The sequence below is a fragment of the Falco naumanni genome, chromosome 6, assembly GCF_017639655.2.
Source record: "Falco naumanni isolate bFalNau1 chromosome 6, bFalNau1.pat, whole genome shotgun sequence".
NCBI classification, from domain to species: Eukaryota; Metazoa; Chordata; class Aves; order Falconiformes; family Falconidae; genus Falco; species Falco naumanni.
Window position 1 is genome coordinate 32062480 of NC_054059.1, and position 22207 is coordinate 32084686.

The following is a 22207-nucleotide window of genomic DNA, read 5'->3' on the forward strand; positions in this document are numbered from 1 at the left end:
TGAGAAAATAGCTTACGCTTACTTATTTCCGAGCAAAGCAAGCTTTTCAAATCCTGAGGGAACATTCCCATCTCAGGGTGCCAAAGGCAGTTAGGCAGGAGAGAGATGCCATTCCCCACAACAGTCACGGTGGTAACAGCTCCGGATGGATGTAGAAATGAAGCTCTGTGCAACTAATTTTCTTCACAGCAAAAAATACAACAGTGTGCTTTCAAACATGAGTTTTAAGAACATCAACCTTAGCTTTGAGGCATCTAATTGTAAAATAGGCCACTCAAATAATTTATGAATTCAGGCTGCAATACAACAGGGAGAAGGTTTCCCCCCCCCCCAGTCCCATAAATTATATATAAAAGAAGCTTCTAACAACTACTTAAATATTAAGTTAAACCTATGTTTATCAGAGAGATATAGGAGAGTACAGAATGGCTTTTATCTAAAATGTCAGTGTAAGTCTCCATACCCCCTTAAAAACACTGAACCACCTCCATAGCGTTATTAAATTGCACGAACTCCAATGCCTAGATAGGACTCAGTCATCCAGAGCTCACCACAAACACGGGACCAAACTCAAGATCCCAGTATGCTCCATGCCATAATCTAGACATGACATTTCCAATGCCACAGCAATGCTCTTTGACAGGTCTGAGAGACATACGTTCATGAATCACGTTTATTAACTTAAGACTTTAACCAAACTAGACCAGCATCTGTGACAGGCACACTAACGCCACAGTTTGCGCTGCTACTGGAACCTTCAAAATAAACTTTTTTTTTGCACATTTTACGAACTTCACAAATTCATTACACAGATTTACTCATAAATAAGCTTCAGACTTATGCATTAGCTTCACCTTTTGCACTGCTGGTCATCCAACCATGATGTTAAAAGTCAACCTGTCCATTGCCACTCCAAACAGCCCTACAGAAGCATTATCACGGACACGAAAAAAAAGAATAAAATGCACAAAGAAGTCCATAGAGTAGTGGTTTTCTAGTCTGTTGACATGTTCACAAACTAGACAAGAATATTTCAGCCATTAACATGCAAAAGTAACCACTCCTCAATTAAGGTAAGACTGAGTGATATTTAACCTAATGTCAACAAGAAGATACCAACCAGGAGATTACTTCTAAGCCTTTAAAATCCACAATATCTTCAAGCGCCTGTGTGTCAGTGGTGCAGTGGGTCACATCTGTCCTAAAAGGTATTTGTCCTGTATCTGTTACTGTTATTTTTTGTGTAGAAGCGACTACTGCTACCAGTTTAAATCAAGAACTTGTACCAAGAAGTATATAAATACAGAAAATAAGACACACTTTCATTTCAATTGCAAGTGTGAATTGGAATTCTGTGAAAATAGCAGAATGGTAAATTCAGAGCTTCACAATAATAGAACCTGTGCATTTCACATCATTCACATCACTCTCATCATCATTCACACATGAGTGCATAGCAGCTTCTATTACAATTTTAATTTAAACAACAAAATTCAAATTTATGACTGTGTTTTCTGCAACTCCCAAGCTGCACCATACATTAAATATTTTAATTCATGCCTCTCAAACTGTTTTCTCTGATTTAATGTTACTGTTTTGCATTTCTAGATAACATTAGTAGAAAGAATGCTAGAAGAATGATTGATAATATTGAAACAGTTCCAAATACATATTAAATTCAGTATAGATGAAACACTAAGAGGTTTCCTTCAAACCAACATATATTATTTGTATGCATATTCCGCTGGCCACTGACGTTATAGGTCACATTGACATAACTCAGTTTGTATTCAGGGATTTAATAGGAAACCTAATGATGTCTGGATTGCACACAGGTTTTGGATGTAGAATAGTATTTTTCTGTTTTGTATAAAATGTGAACTGAATGATAAGTTCATGTGCTACTGCATGCATTATGCATCTAGTGCTAAAGAATGCCAGTGATTCTACAGAAGTCTTTTATAGTTTCTCTAAAAACTCTAATTAAAAAGGATATTTGGAAATACATATAAATATGATCAATTAAAGTGGTCTTATAGTATCTGTACACCTATAAAATATGATTTCTGTTAAAAGTATGGGAACTGTTAATTGTCTAAATATAATCTTGAATTTTTGACACACATTTTAAGCTCTCGTTTTGTATAACACATAACATTTGGAAATCTGCAACATACTGCACATGCAAATATTCAACGTCTTTGTGAGACGACCATATTGCTGAGGACAAGATATTTCAGCCTGACAAAACACTGTCAAAAAATGATGTCATGAAGACAAGCGAAGCACACTAACAATGAATTATCTTCCCTGCACTGTAAAATTCACTAATAGACTCGCTATTATGGCGAAATGACATCTGCTGACAGTAACTATGCAGTAGTATCCAAGATGATCACCATTTTTCCTTTGTAAATTAACCAAGTATTTTTTATTCTAATTACTAGCATACATTGTCTTTTTAATCATTTGTGGTTTGTTTATTTTCTGTTTTTAATAAAGAACAAGTTCACAGAAAAAACAAAGTGTCGCTACAAAAACAGCAGAGAAGGGTAGTGAAAAAGTACAGAGCACGATACAATAAAATATTGGGCAGTCATTAAGAAAGTGTATAAATCCCCCAGAGAACCTCACTTACACTTGCCATAGTTTACATTTAAGTGAAACCTTAAAGAACAGACAGACTATACTGTAGTGGTTCGAACTGAAGCCAAAGAATTTTATTCTTTGTCACTACTTTATGCTTTTTATGAATTTAAGTCAAACCCTTCATGCTGTTCCCATAATCTGTAATTTCATTTCCGTAAAACTTTTTTTTTTTTAAAGTCTACCCTCGGAAAGCTGAATTCATGAATAGTAAGGCTTTATCATTAGTTTTTAATTTGGGGTGGGGGGTGGGGGGGTAGGGGTATTACAGGCAAGTAGACAGGAGACAGACACAAGAAATTACAAAGTTTACTCCTTAAAAAAAAATACAGTACATTGCTGATGTATAAGTCTTCCTTATACGTTGTAAAAATACAAAAGTTAACAGAGAAAAGGGAAGTATGAGCTTGGTTCTTCCTGGTGTAATCTGAGTTGGGGTATTTTTGTAGAGCAGTGCTGAGCATGTTAAATTCTTTGCCCACAAGGCAACCTCATGTCACGACAGCGTTTCATTCCAGATTTCCCCACCTAAGAGTTTAGAGCCAAAGCTGTTCCCATTTTTTTCTGACCTTGCAGATGGTGACAACAGGAGAAGCAAAGCAAAACCATCCCTGTCCCCCCTTGAACTTACCCTTTCCCTTACACACATACACTGCCTTTAGGAGCCAGTAAACAAAAATGAGGGTGCAAAGATGGGCTGTATAGCAACCAAAGAATACCAGGAATAGCCTGGAAACATAACCGCACCACCACCCTCGCACGTCAGCAGCAATACCACCGAAAGCATGGGAAGTTAAAGTCTTGCTGCGTTGCCAGTGGATTATGGAGCGTTCGATTTTACACAGTGGCATCATGCATTGCCGAGACCTTAGCATAACAAACCCCAGATAAATAAAATTAAAGCTAAACGGTCTGGAAATTAAATTACGGGGAAAAAATAATAGGAAAAATAGATGCAAAGCATGGTGTCTGTTCACTGTAACACACCCCAACACAGACAGCGATTTGAACGAGATGAAAGCAGTATTACAGATCGGGTTTTTCATCTCGTGTCCAGGTACATCCCTCTGGAAGCACCACGTTTACAGCGCCCAGTGTCCAACAACGACCACCAGCTGGAACGGAAAGTTTTCGGTATTACCAAAGTTGTGAGCTTAATCCCCCCCCTCTCCCCCCACTACAGCACCGGAGCACCTTCTCCAGCAAGGCACCCAGGACGTGTTCGACCGACCTCCTCGGCCAGTGCTAGAGTTCAGCCAGGCTTCCCTGGCGCGGCTGCAGGCGGAGACAGGTCCCCGCGGCTCCAGCAACCACGACCCGGTGGTTCCCAGCGGGCAGGGCCTGTGCCCGGGGGCAGCGTCCCCCCGGGCTGGGGCAAGGCCAGCCGGGGGAGATCCACCGGGGCCCGCACCGCAACCGCTGCCCTTCCAAAGGCAGCCGGCAGCCGAGGCGAAGCGAGCCCTGCCGGCGCTCACCGCCGCGGCGCTGCCGGAGCCGGCACCGGTCTGGGGCCGACGCCTCCCCGGGCAACAGTTGGCTGTGCCCCGCGGCCTCCCTCCGCCACCGCCGGCCCGCGCCGGCCCCGCCGCCAGCCCCGCCGCCAGCCCGCCCCCGCGGGGCACCGGGCCGCCCGGGGAGGGGTGAGCCCGCATCACGGAGCGGGCACAAAGGCGGCTGCGAGGGCTCAGCGCGGCGGGGCAGACCGCGGGGGAGAGGGGAGCCCTCCCGCTGCAGAACGCCCAGGGGCTGCGGAGCCCCGTCCCCGCCCCGCTGCCGGCGCGGTCGGTGCGTGGGGCGCTGTGGGCACGACCGGCAGACGCGGCTCAGCCCGCCCGGCCCCGCACAGCCCCCGGGAGGGTACCCGGCCTCGCCCCGCGTCCCCCCACCCCGCCCCGCCCCGCGCTTACCTGAGCCGCCCGTCGCCGCTCGCCGCTGCACTGACCCACGTCCATCCCCCGCGCCTCAGACACCGCCGGCTGCGCTGCGCGGCCCGGCCCGGCCCGGCCCAGCGCCACACTCGGGCCCGCCCCGCGGTGGCTGCGTGCGGCTCCTACCGGCGGCCGGCCCCGGGCGGAGGGCGCGGCTCCCTCGGACCCGCCCCCCGGCGCCGCGGGCTGGGGCCGGGGGGGGCGAGGTGCCCTCCGACGGCCGCGGGGGCAGGAGCGGGCGGGGGCGGGGATCGCGGGGCGGTGACGAGGGGGGGGCAGGAGCAGTGCGGCTCCGAACAAGGGAAGCGGGGAGAGGAGGCGGCAGGGTAGCGGGGTGCGCCGCCTCCGCGCAGCCCGCAGGCGGGGACCCTCGGGCTCCCCAAAGCGCGCAGCTCCTGCCCGCGCTGCTCCCCGCGCCCGGGGGCTCGTCACCGACCCAGGTCCGCCCCGTTCCGCCGCGATCCCGGCCCCGATCCCGGCCGCTGGGCTGGTGTTCTTCGGGGGAGGGGGGGCCGGGACTGCGTGTGTTCAAACGCTGGCGTTCAGCGGGGCTGCGGATGCGTTTTCTGTTTCTGGCTTTGCAGCAGGCAGCACTTCCTCCAGACGTCAAAAGCAGATCTGAGCCCCTTCACGGCTCGTGAAAATACTTGGTACTTCCTCTTGCTGCTGCGAGGGTTAAGTAAGGTTAAAGTTGCAAGAGCGCTACGAAGCGCTTGGTTTCCCCCTTCCCCAAAAGCCGGGCTGTGAGTCATTTACAGGAAGACAGAAAGAAGGGGGTGGGTGGGGGGAAGGGAAAAAACCCAACAACCTACAAGGAACAATATTGGAAGTACCGCATGGAAATATCTGGTTATTTATTCATACCGGAGTTTTGCTTGCCGAGCTCTTTAAATGTGAGAAGCCGTGATGCTGACCACAAAGCCATTACAGCACCGTGCCAGTGAACCTGAGAGTTTGCAGCAGTGGTCTGCTGGGGGCAGATGCGTGGCAGAAAGGGCCTGTGCACACCCAGAGGTGTGATTCTCATGAATACGGCAGGTTTTGAAGCACTGTGAAGCCGAGTGGTTTGATAGAGCTGCAAGTGCATAGGGTACGCTGCTGACTTGACCCTCTGGCCCGACGCGGCCGCTGAGCACGTGTCCCACAGCAGCATCGCTTACACGCTTTAACTTCTTGCCTTTACCCAGGCTGTATCCAGATGTCCTTGAATTGTTCTTCTTTGGTCTGAAAATTCCAAATTTTCTAGTTAGAAAATAATTCAAGTGACATACTTAGTCTATTAAAAGGCTTGGTGTCTGTTGCTGTAGCACATGTTTTATATAGCTACCCTTGCAGCACCCAGCTTACTAGAACCAAGCTGCTGGCTTGCATTTTTTATCCATGAGTCTCCAAGTACCTTTTAAAAGAAGTAAATAGGGTTGCTTCACTTTCAAGCAGGAAGAACAGTCACATGGAAAACTTGAACCAGGAAAGAGAACTGAACCTCAGGTTCCCAGCTAGCGGCTTAATGTCCCCTTTTATTTATTTTTCTGGGACATGCCTTCTGACTGCTGTATAACGGACATGTCTTCAAGTGGATGCTTTTACAAAAAAAGAGGCAGCTGTCACCCATCATTTGGAAGTATTCTGTCTCTATTAGTGCATGTTATGTATGCTCTCAGACTGTCTGCAATGAATGCGTCGGGGACTTAGCCAGAAGAATATTTTGATTCTGGATATGCATAGTATTTAAGAGTTAGAAAAGTCCAACTTTTTTTGCTGCCAAAACAAAGGGACTGTTATGTATTGATGAAATGAACTACAGAGCATCTACATAGCTTTAGCATCACATACTGCTGTAAGAGTGAAGTTGAACAGCCTGTAGGGGGAATGGCAGGCGAGTGATAGATTTCAGATTCTCAGCTTTGGACAATGACGTTAGAGACCAGGAAATAATTGTTTAACCGGCTACTTGCATATTAGCCAAGCCACAGTAACTGTCTGTGTGAAGCTGTTGTCCCAGTGCTGGGCAGATACAAATTCAGTTTGAGGCACATCAGTAGGGTTCAGATTGCTCAATAAAGTCATCTCTCATCACTTGGATTCTGTGAGGAATCTCATATAGCACCCAGTTTTTGCTTTGAAGAGGTGCAAAATTCCCATAAAGTTCTGTCACATTTCTACCAGCCCCATCCCAGTACTTTCCCAGATTAAAGGATATGCTTGCATTTACACAGGTGAACTGTGCCTCTAAATTTAGGTGTACAGACACCTGCATGTTTTTAGACATAAATTAGGTGTCTAATCTCCCCATAAAGCCAGGAGTAGGGTCCAGGCCTGGTACTTTCATCAGGTTGTCTCACACATCGCAAGCAGCAGGTAGATGCCTATAATCAGTTCTCTGGTGAGCAACACAATGGATCAGCCACTGAGAGGCTGTGTTATCACAGCTCAAAGTATACCCAGGCTCTGTTCATCCAGGCTGTGATACACAGACAGGGTGATCAGAAACTTTCAGGGCTTTTTCAGAAGTGAGTATCTTGCTTTTTTTTTCTACTGTTCTTCCAGAAGCATCAGATCTCCGGTAGGTCCTGTGACCCACAGAGGTAGCTCAGGTAGCTCAGAATGCCCATTGCTGCACAAGTGAATCTGTCTTCACTACAGTGGAAACGTAGACACCTAGCTGAAGACACCTGCATACAGACATTTGAAATTTAGGAGTCTGAATCTCACACTGAATCCCATCCAAATCCATTTGCAATCTCACATCTCAGGGGAATTTAACACATTTTGTTTCACAGTTATGGCAATGTATGCACAACCAGTTGCCATGGCTCAGCTGGGACATAGCAGCATAACAGCAATCTCCTGATTTTTTAGATGCTGGCCTTATAACATCTGTTTTAATTGGAATGGTGACATAGAGCTGCTTTTTTTTTTTTTTTTTTTTTCCCCTACAGAAATGGTTCATAAGTCATCTACAATGTTGGCAAATGCTTGAATTTTTATCTACCTGGAACAGATTTGTCTAGTCTTTTGTAGACTATGGTGCCTTGCAAGTCTTGAAACTCATGGCTTTATGCAGAATTGCACTAACAATCATCTGGATGCAACCAGCAGTCTCAGAACAGATGGGAACATGAGTTTTCAGCTTTTGATGTTTAACTTGCTAAGCAGAACTAATGTATTTATCTTTCAGTTTTCTCAAGTATTACATGTAGGAGTTGATTTGTGGAATAAAAGGACATCTTTCTTAATGCTCATTTTAGCTCTGTGCAGATAAAAATGAAGAAGGTTAATACAAAGAGCATTCCCAGGAAAATAAAGGTTTAGAGCCCAGTTCAGAGATTACCAAATTCAAAAGAAAGTGTCTTCAATTTCAGTGGTCATTGAATCAGCTCCTTAATCATCTCCTCAGTATGGAAGTACTTTATTTTTGTGGTTAACACTGAAAAAAAGGATAATGCTAATATATTCTATGAAAGGAATTGTATGAATATTCAACATGATCTTGTCATCACTTGCATAATTCATGGTACTGATATTGTTTGGAATTGTAGCTCTTCATCACTTGTGAAGATGAACCTCAGTGCTACTTTGGCATTTAGGGACATATTTTTCTTCTCAGTTATACCACTAAGAATTAAGAGTAAAGCTAGTAACTTTTGAGACGTGACAAACAAAGAGAGGAGAGGGAAGAGTTAGTCTATCGTTTTACAGCTCTGAATTGTGTCTGAAATTGTTTCCTATGAAAGAATTGTGCTGTTGTGACTTTGTCAGTATTTTTATTTCCTCTCAAAGAACCAACCGTTAGTAAGGGGGCCGAGAAAACTTCTGCATCTCAATTTCTGTAGATGACTTCAGCTTGAAGGGCTTGCTTTCTCAGCATACACTGAGTCTTTATTGCAGTAAACCCCCAGTATATTTCTTGTATCCACTGATGCATGACGCTGGGAGAAGCACTGGCAGCCAGCCCTTGGCTGTCAAAGGACCAACCATGGCAGATTAGAGCAGCTACGCCACTCACCAAAAATACAGGAGTCTCAACTGAATACAGCTGGAATTCTGACCTGTGTTTATCTACCTGTTTGGAAATCATTATGTAAGAAATATAGTCCCCTTTAAAATACATGTATGTACCATGAATGGCACACAATAAAAATGTATTTATTTCATACATTAATTATCTTCATTAGGCACTCAATGCAGACTCATTTTCGTTGTCAATCTTACACAAATTAAACAACTTTACTCACGAAAGTGATATAATTAAGCTTCTGGTATAGGCTTTGAAAGATATCGATATGCATGCACACATCTTAAAAATAGTCAAGATTTATAAAATATATTGCTTAGAATAAAAATAAAAATAAATTATTTATTTTATATTTTTAGCAAGTCAGAATAATATACATGAGCTAAGGGGACTTTGGCTATGTAATTGTATAGGAATGTGGTTAGACCCTATGACTTTTTTTGAGTATGGTTCTCTACTTTAACTACCTTATCCACATATACATAGGCAAAGCATAGTAATGGTGTTCCTATACACTGATAGATGCTTGTTGGTAATGCTGTAGCACTGAAAATCATAAAACCAAGTAACAGGAAACTTACCTTTTGAACTCACAAGTTTATCAAGAAGCAAGCATAGAATAGTTATTCATTCTGTATGCTGCTTCTGCAATGAAACTTCAGGGTATTTTAGTGGAATTACATTGCACTAAAACCAGTTCAGATTTGCTTGAAATAATATTCCTATTGCAAACCAAATAGTAATAATTTCAGTTGCTCACTGGTTATGTATTGTTTCATTTATCACTATTAATGTTAATAAGAAATTGTCTAAGTACCAAACTATTTTAAGCTGGTCGGCATAAACCCATTTTCATTTGCATCTAGCAAGATGTATCCTGGCAACCGTATATTTTTGGATTCGTAACAATTTATTCTATTCATTTAATGCAAATGAGGTAACCAATACTGCAAGGATCATGAGAATTCAAGATGGATAACTTCCATCATTCAGAGCTGTAGATAGATGACTAGGAAGCTATGTGAGTCATAATTCTTTTTTAAGTAATCTATTAAACATTTCCTTCAATATGGAATTTTGAATCCAGCTAAATGTTCATCTGACATGATTCATATACTTTTACTCCAAAATGGAAAGCAATAGCAACCTGAGCTGTGTCCTGTGAAGTAATGGTTATCGCGCACCACAGCCCTATTTCTGCTTTGTTATTTTTTGAGTCGAAAATGTTGCATTTTTCCCCAAACTCACACAGAACTTGTGGAGGGAAGAGCAGAGGCTCCAAAAATTGACCGAATCTATGTGTGCTGACTTGATAAGCTGATAAGCTAACACAGTCTCTACAGCAAACACTAGGTTTAAGTGATATATATGGGGATTCTATCACATAGTGGGAGGATATAATTGAAAGGACATTTTTCACAAGTCTGTCTTCTGATTTTGATGGGTATGTGTGAATGATTTGTTTGCATTTGCTATAGAAGGTTTACAGAAACCTGCATGTCTTCAGTATACTCTTATTATTACCAAAATCTTTTTTGTTTGTTTTGAGAAGATCTAAGGAGTTCCGCTGTGACAAAGCTCTGTTTATAGAAATGTACAGCGTATAATACCCTCATAAGTGCAGAAGGTTTATAAAAATAATGCATTCCTTTTTTTTTTTTTTTTTTCCCCCCACTTGTGCTTTTCAAGAGCTTGCAGCCTGGATCAAAATCACTGAACCTGAATACTATTAACAGCCAGGCCTATATAGTTCCTTCTAAATCAACAGTAAATGAAACTTTCTGTAGCAGCATAGCTGATAGACTGAACCAGAACCCTACCAGCTAGTCCTTAGTGAACATGATTGCTATTGTTCTTCCACTCTAAGGCAATAATCTTCCACTGCGAATCAGCATGACTCAATTATACCCATAATAAATTAAAACAGGGCAACTGAAATGGTCCTTAGTCACTTTTGCTGTCCTTATATCAGAGTTAAAGCATGCATGCAGCAAGAGTGGTTGAACAGTTTCTGAAGCAACTCCCAAGCCACTGAAGTTTTCAGGTGGCCTAGGGCCTCTTTTTCCATTTACCTTCATACATGGTACTGACCAACACAATATTCAGAAAGTGCTTCATAAGATAACCAGTAGAGCCTTCTCTGAGTTACAACAGGCTCTGTCAGAGAAGAGGAGGACGTAGCTGATGAAAATGGAAGTTTCAGCCATCTAATTTTGACCTGGAAGTCAGTGAACTTAAGTTTGACTGAAATCTTTGTAGAGAGTTAAAAGGTCAGGACTAAAATTTGAAGATAGATGAGGTGATGAACAGTTGTTACAGGAAATTACACAAGTGTGTTAAAGCAATGGTTGGATTGCTAAATTAGATTCTTAGCTCTGGTAACAGGAAAAGGCAGAGTTTGAATTGCCCATACAATCTCAGTGTGGATCCCAATACATCTACGTTATGATATTTTTGCAAACTCCATATACACGAATGCCTGATGTTTATAAATCAACACACATAGCCTCTGACTCAGCCAGAAAGCAGGGTAGGTGCCCAACTGGACTACAGGAAAGGTATCTTAAAATCTTGATTCTGCTATTTCCTAATTCTTGAAATTTTAACTTTGCAGCTTTAAATACTGTATTTAACATATACTTTATGTATGCAGCACAATTGTTTAAGAAATACATCAAACCAAATAAGATCTAATAACCTGTCTTGCATAGGCTGTTTGGAAAGGATTTGCAGCATCCAGGCTCTCCTTTGTAGGAGCATTAAATTGTGAATGGATGTTATCTTCTCAGTTCTGTTGTATTGGTAAAGGACACTACCACTCCCAGCTGTTTGTCAACTTCTTATTGTCTCCAAAGATTTGCTGGGATGATTTGCTAATATAGTAAAAATCAGACAGGTTAGATTAAACAGTTTTAGCAGCAGGTCTTTCCTGGTTCACTTTGTTTTGACTGAGCCATATTATGATATGCTCACCCTGTCAACTCTGCAAGAAGACATGAGTAAATGCAACAAGTTCTGGCACAAGGTGGAGAGAGATGGTCAGGTTATTCCTGGAGTGCTCATCTGCTTAGCACCCAGCTAACTTAAGGAATTCAAAATGGGGTTTTCCTACAATTATTTGGCTCTTCTGATACAGCAAAAAATGAAAGCACACGCTATAAGTTTTATTAAAGTCACTCAGATTTCTCTGTTGTTTGATGTGTCAATCAAAACAAATCTCAGGATATATAAAAATCACTAGGTGTAAACCTAATGATTTTTTCCAGCAGGGTTCTTTTTCCCCTTTACCCATGTTTCACAATTTGTGGAGGACCTATACGACATGACCAGCTCCTCTGTTTTCTTTTCAGTTTTTGTTTGAGAACAAGGAGGATAAATACGTTTAAAATAGTCTTACATATTTTAGTCATCTGACAAAAGCACCACATTCAATTAATTTTTTTCCCCACGTAAAATCTGAAAAATAAGAATGGTACCTCTTTAAAAAGAAGTGCTTCTTTCTTTTTGTCAAAAGGTCAAAGAAAATGTAAGAGCACTGTTAAAGACTGCATTTGTGATGGTGCCAACATGAAAACAAGTTAAGTCCTTTACAATCTAGGCATTCCAAGCTTCGACTATCATTTGTCTAGTTTGTAATACAAACAGCACAGCAATAGAAGTGTTAGGAACATTGAGGTAATGCTTCCCTCAGTTCCCGAAAGTGCATTATTCTTTTTCTGTCTTATTAGAGTTAGAGCGATTGTAGCCCAAATACTACCCTCCTGCTAGATGATGTTAAAAATACTTAAAAAAAAAGTAAATGTCCTTATTATTGGAAAACTCTCTGGGCCTTTTCTGGCATCTGATCTAGGAAAGCTAAACACATTCTCTTGAGTTCTCTACACAGCCTTACAACTCTTCTTGTAAGTATGGAGTCTGTATGTAAATGAAATAAAATATTGCTAATCTGAAAGATAAATGCAGAGGTAATTAAGAAAAGGCAATAGTCAGCAGTCAGGCAGATGTTTATAATGAACAGTAATTAATGCCAAGGCAACTATAAGGACAAATGGAAAGTTCATTTATATGGCTGGAAAAAGATCTGTTTCCACAATAAACTGAACAATCATAGGATCACAAGATCATAAAAAAATTATGTTGGAAGGGACCTCAGGCAGTTTCTAGTCCAACCTCCTGCTCAAAGCAGGGTCAGCCGTGAGATCAGACCATGTTATCTGGGGTTTATCCAGCTGGGTTTTGAAACCCCCTAAGAATGGAAAATGCACAACCTCTCTGGGCAAGCTGTTCTACGGCTTACTGTCCTCATGTTGAAAAGTCTTTTCCTTACATCCAGTTTGAACTCCAATGTACATGCATTATATCTCCTCCTTCTGCCATACGTCACTCCAAAAAAGCCTGGGCATTAGAAAGCTGCTGTTAGTTCCCCCCTAACAGCAATATACAATAGACAGTAAATCTTTGCCTCGTTTTTCCCATCAGTTGTTATAAACAGTAAATAAATACCTTATTCCAACTACCCAATAATTTCATCTTTCCTAATCCCTTGTCCCCCTCCCTGTTATGTCTTTTGGGATTCATTCACCCCAAAGCCCCCAAAGCCATCTTCCATCATGATGTTGCCTTGAGGTTTTATTCTAGGGAGAGGAGCTCCTCACTTAGCAGCGGTGGCAAGAAGTTTCTAGGAGTCAGAGAGCATCTTGTTGCATTGGCATTGCTTCTTGCAACAGCCCTAGTTAGACATCCTGCAGATCTACCTCGTACAGTTATTTCAGCTTTGTCACTGTGATGCAAGGCAAAGTATTTCTCTGACAACGTATGCAGTCTTTTCTAGTTCATTAATAGGTGGCAAAGGAATGTTGTTTCTCCTATGGCAAAAATTACGTTTATTCAGTTGTTAGAAGGAACAACAGAGCATTGAATTGTAGAACAATTAATTTTGCTTAAAATTAATAGCACTCATAAAAACATTATCATCAGCTTTTTATAGATCTCCTAATAGGAGTGAAGCATATTCTCTGCTTTAAGCCTTTCAGTGCATTTTCTACATTTCTTTGCTTATGAGATGGCTTACTGCTGCTGGTGTCGCTTTTAAAAGGAGCTGTAAGACTGAGCTGAGAGCTGTGTCTCAGTGCAGCCTTAACAAGAAAATGTCTAACTGTGCCACAGCTTCCATCAGGATGAAGTCAGAAGAAAACCATAGATGAAGACTGAAAAAGCATTAAAATTTTTCCTGGATAAGGCAGCCTCTATGTCTCAAAGACGTCAGAGGAGAAAACAAAAATACCTTTTCTTGCCATCATTGCAAAGTCAAATCATAAGCAGATCTGTCTTCATCAGAGAGTCTGAAACTCAGTTAAAATCCGAAAAAAAAGTGTGACTTAGGTGGATGCTGTTCTTCCTAGTACTGCATGCAGAGCAGAAAGGAGCTGCTCAGTCTTTTGCTGAGGTTCAAGAGGAGGGAATAAATTTCCTTTCTTTGTGTTTTATTTGTGTGACTAATGATTACAGATGATACTTTCTTTACCTGAAAGTTCAACGGTAATATGGAAAGCCACGCAATGAGCATCATGTAATGTGCCATTAGAGTTTTTCTTTCCTAAGCATTAGTTTGTATCACATTTTGTACTGAACTGAACTAACTTCTTGCCACCAAGTAAAGCACAGTATAAAGAGGAGGCTTAGTGCAAAACAGTCAGTGAGGTAATTAGTGTTTTATTAAAACAAGCAGGTTCAATTCATGCAGTACCAAGTAAACGTTTCCAGCTCTGCTTCCCTGATAATCTTTACTATTAATTGAGCACATCTAGCTTGCAGTTTGCTGAATAGCACAAAGATGACGACATGGGCCATGCTGCCACACACAGCTTACAGTCCATTGATTACCCTACAGCAAATGGAGAAAAAAGAGAGAAGGTTAAAAGTTTTATTTTAACCTCTTAATGGCCGTGGAACCTACTGACTTTAGGGTCTGGTTCAGGGTTTCGGTGTCTGAAAGTCAGCAGCTTTCAGATCTCTAAAGGGTTCCTCTCTCTGCAAGGGTAACTGCTGTGTGAAGCTCAACAAGAAGAAGCACAGATATGCATATTCAGTTCTGGGTACAATAGCTCCATTCTCACTGTCAGGTCAACAGTCAAGTTCAGTGTAACTCCTCCTTCTGTTTCTGAATCAGGACTTTATGAAGATGCTGAGGATTTTTAATAAAGCAACTCTGCTGTGAAACAAATCTGCCCTTCGTGACAGGTCTTTGCTAAAGCAGCACCAGTGTGGAGCTTGTTAAGTCAAAATTTTAAAGTTCAAAGGCAGCATCAGGTTTCAGTAGGCGTCTCTCCTCATCTGCTTTTCACAGCAATATAATTTGTTACCACCCATATTTTTATTACCCAAGCAACGCCTACATGCTCTTGCTGTTGTAACACTCAGTCTATTTTAGTAACTAGTGAACCATACACACATTTTTTCTCAAAAGCTAAAACTTCAGATCTTTAAACTGATTGTCAGCCTGTTTGTACCTAAATTCAGTTGCACTCTGATTTCTAATCAGTGGCAAGCTCTTCTGTAAGCCTGGAAATGGTCATTTTCAGTGATCCATGTCACTGTGCAAAATTAAATTCATGCACCACAGAGCAGAGAAGAATATTATTCCATGATTCTCAATTCAGTCATTCATATGAGCTGACTTATGGACAAATTTTGCTTCATAGAATATAATTTTTCACGTAGGTAAATTCCATCCTTTTAAATTCTAGTGTTATAGCCTTTGCAAAAGAACTGTTGCTGGTGATTATAATCTTGAGTGAAATCAGCATCCAAAATATTTCATTTTTAGAACAAAAAATGCAAAGTATGCCATTTCTGGTAACACTCTAATAAACAGCTTTCCCCTCATTATTGTTATAAAAACCCTAAAAACCCTTAAAATATCTTTGTACCAATTCATGGGAATTTGTCTGGTTTTATAGTAATTTCCATGCTTTGAGTTGCAAACACGTGGAGCTCAGTTTTTAAGGGCAGGGGGTTGTAGTAGTAGTAAGTGCATGGAAAATGATTTCCTTTAAATGACTTGTTCTTGTGGTGCCCACCTGTAGGCAGTGTCAGTCAGCCCTGCAGTTCCCCCGTGATTCAAATCCAGCCACTGGCTTGAGTGTGGTATTTCTAACTCTGTGACTGGGTCTGTGGGTCCATCTTTTGAGGATTTATGAATGCAAACTTACTTCTTTCCTTCTTTATCCCACAGTAATCCTATAGATTGCTGTTGAGGATCGTTGCCTGATCTCCCTGGATATTTTTCTACTGACTGGGAATCCTTCAGTCAATGCCAGAATGAAGCGTCACCTGTAATTAAAAGGTTTTACAAAACAGTTTTGAAGACAGCCACGCCTCTCAGAGTGTAGTGTGCAGTGGGTGAAAAAATAAAATATATATAAAAAAGTGTTTTTTCCTAACAATTTCTTATTAAACCAAATAATTCAATACCATATTCTGGGATCAATTTCATATTTGACCAGTGGACTCAATGGGAGCTGGATGGGTGTATCTGAGGTAAGAATCTAACTGATATTTTTTCCAGGGTAAACTCAGTCATAATTTTTTTTTGTTATTGTTGTTTTTTTGTCAAAGTTTCCATTTTCTGTGCGGGAAGTTTTCACCAAAAGAATTATTGTGCTTGAAATGGTATGCGGCATATCGTGCAAGGTGACAGTAGAGTAAATAGGATGCCTGTTAACGAAAGTGAATTTCCTTCTACACAATCATTACTTTTGTCATGGTAACTTTCCACATCCTGTAAATATGAACCTCAGCTCAAGCAGGAAACACATGTGCGCACGTTCTTGTCATTTAAAAAAATGATAGAAGGCAAAATTAGCTGGCACTGAACTTCTAGACTGCAGTTTGTGAAAAGTCACAATCATACCAAGAGGAGTTTTATGTAAAAACCATGAAGCATGAAGTTGTAAAGTAAGAGCTGAAAGTGAACAGTGATATTTATTAGATTTTCTTAAATAAACCTGAGCATTCTGATTTCCTTTCCTTCAGGCTGAAGCCTTTTCTTGTGTATTTAATAGAACCTAAAAAGACCCTAATAATGAGAATTCATCTTTAAAGTCTTACAAGGTTTATAATACTCTCTCTACATAGTCCTATAGCTGTCAAGGGCCAGTTTAGGTCAGCAGAAGCTGATATAGCTCAAACTGCTTGTGAAGTACTTGCATGTGTCAAGTAACCTGTGTTCATGTATATACGGAAATATTAGGACTATTTTAAAGCGCAACAAACCCCCATCACTTCACAAAAAATTGTTCTCAAGGGAGACTTTATATACCTCGCACAGAAAACCATTGCACAGATTGAGTTTTAATGAAGTTTGGGAGTGGAACTTCAGGGAGCCAAGGGAGAATCTGCTGAGGAGTATCTCCGATAGCTTTAATTACAGGGAGACTATCTGCATGCAGTAAGGAAAAGTGTGACTCTTCATCCTTGTTTTCCCATTCACAGCTGGATGCACTAGGATTGTGCTGTGCTATGTGCATAGTAAGGTATAATGGCTGTGATGGCCTGGATGAGTTGCTAAGAACAGCAGTAATGGGCTGGGAATATTGATGTAGATATAGCAACAATACATGTCATGAAGGAAAGAGAAAAAAGGAATCTTACAAAGTATTAGACAAAAATGAAACATGGTTATAGAAATTTACCTTTCTATGGCGTCTGTCATCTCAAAACTCTTAGCTGATGCTTGTAGTGATGAATGCAGGTTGTGGTAATTGGGGCTGAGGCTGAAATTTGATGGCTCAATCTGAAAGCAGTTCTCAAAATCCCTACTGTGTTTCACAGATAGCTCAATATTTCATCAGTAGTGTTTCCTATGGCCTTGATTTGAGCCTTTGCTTAAAATTGCTGCCATTTTAGAGCAAGCATCTACACCCTTATTTCATAAATTAAGACCATTCTAGGAAACAGAAATAGGTCCTCTGCTTCAGCTGTGTAAGGGGCACAACTGTCAACACATTCCTGATGCACACCGAGGACAAGGCACAAGAGCAGAGCTCTACCTGCCAGCCTGGCTGCTCCTTGTGGTCAAAGCTGCCCTTGGAGGTCCCCTGCAAACGATGTGGAGCACTGGGCTTCTCCCATTCATTTTCTGCAGAAGATGCCTTGGGAAGGGCTGAGAATTTCTGCGTTTCAAATGATGTGTCAGGAAGCAGCTGGGTGCCAGGCAGGGGCAGCAGTGTGGAGAGCTGAGGGTGTCCTCATCCCCCAGCACAGGTCCCCAGTGCCAGCGCCCAGGGTGGGAACTGGGCTCAGTCACAGCCCCTGCCATGGTGCAGCAGGACCAAGGACTGCAATATTCAGTCCTGTTATAATTATTTTATAACTCTGTGCCTGTAAGAAATATGAATATTATTGGAAACTAGGATATCCTAGGCTTGAGCAAGAAATTTTCTAAGAAAAGGAAAGCTGCTAAATTCTGTCTTTGCATTGGTTATGTCAGAAAATAGTATTAAGTTTTCTTGATAGCTATTTAGAAATCTAATGTCCCTTTTTAGTACAGGTCTGTTCTGAATCTTCATCAGCGGCTGGTGTTTCTGGCAGCCCTGTAATTTCTGTTGGAGCATTTAATCATCTTTTGCCTTCAGATATCCCTATGAGGCACTACAGGCACTCAAATGTAACATGGGATCTATCACAAGTCCAGTGTTTGTAGAAACTTGTAAACGTACAGATTGATTCTTGATCAAGCCTTGTATGGCTTTTCTTCTTTATAGGCACACACTTTGAGTTAGCTTTTGTTTATAAGCATGCTAAAAGAAAAGTAACAAAGTGTAGGGGGCTGGTGTCCCATGAGAGAGATCGCTTGAGAGAAGGCTTCACTGTTCAAAGAAATGGCAAATATGGGTCTTGACAGCTTCTACGTAACCAGTTCTAAAAAGCCCTTACAAAAGATCTAGTGAAATAGGATCTTCTTTATAAAAATAAATAAATTACTACACATACTAAAGTGCTGATTGTGGGAAGTGACACAAGGAACCTTAAATCTTTGTGCCATAGTCAATGAGTATAGCCCTTAAGAGTCATTGCACGTCTTTAAAATGTAGCTTTTTTTTCCCTTTTTTTCTTTTTCCTTTTTTTTTTTTTTTTTTTTTCTACTGGGATGCCTTGTAACAAAGTCAGACCACTTATGGTAGCAAGCTTAGGCTGCAGGAGGTATTCATTCCAATTGTGACAATATTTGTAATAGAACATTCCTGGGAGGTCTACTGGCTTATTTCAAGATGATTTTTTTTAATAAAGGCTGTCTTTAATTTGAATACTTTTTAAATGTTGTGTTTGCCCCCCCCCCCCCCCCCCTTTGTTTTTTTGTGGAAAATCTAGGTGCAAAATTCAAGACAATAAAAGCATTTACAATATTCATAACTTTTCCAGAGATACAATAATGATAGATGATACAGAATGCATGGAGGTACAACAGAAAAAACATGTTACAGTAATCACTAATGTGCCGTAAAAGTTGAGCCAAAAAAAAAAGCCCTTAAGCCACATAAAATCACTTCTAATAAAGATTCACACCTCCCTGACAACTGCAAAATGCAGGTTATTTTCCCTATCTCTTTCTTTCTATGAAACTTCATTTTCTGGTGCTCTCCTTTTTTAATTCATGTGAAATAGCAAGGTGTTAAACATAAATTTTATCCATTACTATGATGTCCAACTGTTGCAAGTTCCATGTTTAGGGTATGGGGAACAGAACCAGGTCACCCAATTGGGAGCTGCCAAAGAGAGCAGTCTTCTCATTATAAAGGCATATAAGCAAAGATAAACAGTACTGCCACAAAGGCTTATAAAACACAGTTTTAAAGTAAATATAGGAACACATGTATTTATGTAATATTTAGATTCTAAAGTTTTCTGTCATCCTTCATCTGACTAACTTATAGATGCTTCACAGTCCTCTGGCTAAGGATATGTGTGTACCTCCTTCAATATTAAATCTTCAAGCTGCACAAAAGCTGGTACTTAGCTGAACTTCTGACCTGCCTTTGAAGGATATTCAGGTTCAGTCCTCCATGTCTTTTCCTTCTTTATGGATTTCTTGGTCCTCAGTTCCATCAGGAAGGTGTTTTGACTTTCCTGTCATCACATGGTTGTTCAGCCCCTTGAGTTTTAGAAACATGATGTGCTTTTGTTATGGCCATATGTAATTATTAGCTGCCTAGTAGTAAACATGTGGCATTTTCTTGACACTGAAGCCAGTTTGACAGTGAAGCCTACTCATCTTCCTCATTCCTGATTTCTACTCCTTTTTCTCCTTCTGTTTGCTGGACTTTCAGATTATGCCAGTTATTTTTAATTCCCATAATTTCACTAATCTGCTACAATGCAGTTTCTCAAGGAATTGTATTTGCATAACTGAAGATTTGATGAATTGATGCAAGGGGATTCTTCTATGCTCAACCAAGCATTTAGTGAAACATTCACTCGCGTGAGACCTTACTCAACTCTCAGTCATTGTTTAGAGGATATAGTAAATTTAAGTTAGGACTCCTAACAGCAGATCAAAGTATAATGAACACATGATAGTAGTAATTTTTTCTAGTATAAAGCAACTGCATAAGTTCAAGTCTCTTTTAATGATCAATTTATGTGAGGCATGGACCTTGCAGTGGTAGGTTTTGTGCATAGCAATTTATTGTCTATTTGATCCACTTCATGCTGTATCAAATGCTTGCTGTTCTCCCATGTTCAGCATAAAGATGGCACAAAGACATAAAACCAACAGAAATTTTGTGTCATATGTTCAAGGCTAACTCTGTGAAAGCATGATTATCTGCTTGTTTTTAATCCCAACCAGTTTAAAATTCTTGGGTGATCAAAAAATTCTTGGTCGAGTATTGATAACGATATACCTATTTACTCAGTGGGGAACTCTTCATATGTTGAGACTTACAAATAATAAGAACACGTGAATCAACGATCATACTTTGTACAAATACGTAAGTAGAATTAATCTTTTTGACTTCTGACAACCCCAGACACTATGGTAACTAGTCACTTCAGAAGAAATATAACTCCTCCCTTCAACTCTGTCCTTAAGGGATACCATATTACATGATTAATCTGACCTAACTTTAGATGTCTACACCTGAGCTAGCCATAGAGACAATAAAGAGAAATGGTCATGTGATTCATCTGACCTATTTTAGCCAAATACTTTAGGATGAGTTTAATTGCAGTCTAGAAATGTGTCATAGTCTCCTTGACTATAAAGTTAGCCTATGAGACCTGATCAGATGAAGGCATCTGAAACAGGACAGAAGAATACTATTTAAACTATCTGAAATCAGAGACCAAACTATGTAAGAGATTCCACAAAGGAAGGGGGAAAAAAACCCCAAACAGATTGGATCCTAAAGCTACTCAGTGCCAGGAAGAATGACAGGTGTTGGGTGTTTGCTGAGCCATTTTTGTGTTGTAAAGGGATTCATGAACACAAAATATCCTCTGTTCACTTGTGCACACAAAAGCATCCACTGCTTTTTGAGATGCCTTGGGTATTTGAAAGAATTGGAGAGGCTTGTAAAATATGACATAGGTGATCCAGGCCATTTTGGAGTGGCAGGTAGGGACCAGGTCAAACAGACATATCAAACAATCCTAGATGCCATTGTGTGGGCAATCACATCAGCTCTCTGCTGTCCTTGTGAAAAGATATCTAGGGTGGGATTCAGCTCCAGATGGAGACATCTACGCTTAGGTTTCTACCTGTAGGAGTCTGTGCTTGTGCTTGGTGTCTAAAGGTCTTGTATTCAACAAAACTTACAGCTTGATATTCCCCTGCATATAGGTAGGTCATGGTGTATAAGATGCCCCAAAGCATCATACCTTGCCCCCAACAACTACTACAAAAGACAAGTCTTCCAGGTCCTATGACATTTCTTAAATAGCAGCAGATATCAGTTTTTGCAATGACTGAGTTGAGCTGAAGATGTCCAAATCTGGATTTGAATTCCATTCCTATATTGTGCCACTCAGTAACTGTAAACAAGAAATAATATTTTTTAAAAACTAAGCAATCATCTAAAGTAAAATATATTTTTAGAATTATTCAACAAGACTATCCAGGTCAGAGAAGATTATCAATGAAAGACTTTATCAAGTAAGGTAAATGCACGGAAACTTCCCAATTTCTTGTCCAACATAACTAGTTCGTATCATTCTGTTTATAAGTTTACGTATTAATTTTTATCAATTACACATTGACCTCAAATGTTACCAGGTCAGAATGTTGTTGCTATACATCTACTTTGGCATGTTTAATGAATAAATGAATCTCCCATATCTTCATTAGCATCAACTTTATTATCATGACCAAATTCACACCTTTTTAATGTGGCATTTGGACTGTTACTGTCTTCTCTATAGTTTGTGTTAATAGAATGATGTTTCTGTTCTGTAAAATTCGATCATTTCTAGCAGAATTATTCAATCATTTTGAAATGCTTCTAGTGACGTTAAAAACAGAATATAAAAATGCAAAAAAAATCCAATTTTCATGTCCCATAAAAATACTCATTTGTTTCTAATCTCCAAAACATTAATTTCCCATTTTAAAATATTATCT

At 40.6% G+C, this 22207-nt stretch overlaps 1 protein-coding gene across 6 annotated transcripts in view; it reads right to left on the reverse strand.

Annotated features, from left to right (window-relative positions):
- Positions 1–4705, reverse strand: part of CYRIA (CYFIP related Rac1 interactor A) — a 57907-nt gene extending 53202 nt beyond the window's left edge. For 2 of the 6 annotated variants that reach the window (XM_040598337.1, XM_040598334.1), the window contains exon 1: positions 4554–4705. The gene's annotated coding sequence lies outside the window, so the exon portion shown is untranslated. The remainder of the gene's footprint in view (positions 1–4553) is intronic. The other 4 variants (XM_040598336.1, XM_040598341.1, XM_040598335.1 and 1 more) reach the window with 3 other exon arrangements.
- Positions 4706–22207: the final 17502 nt, after the last annotated feature.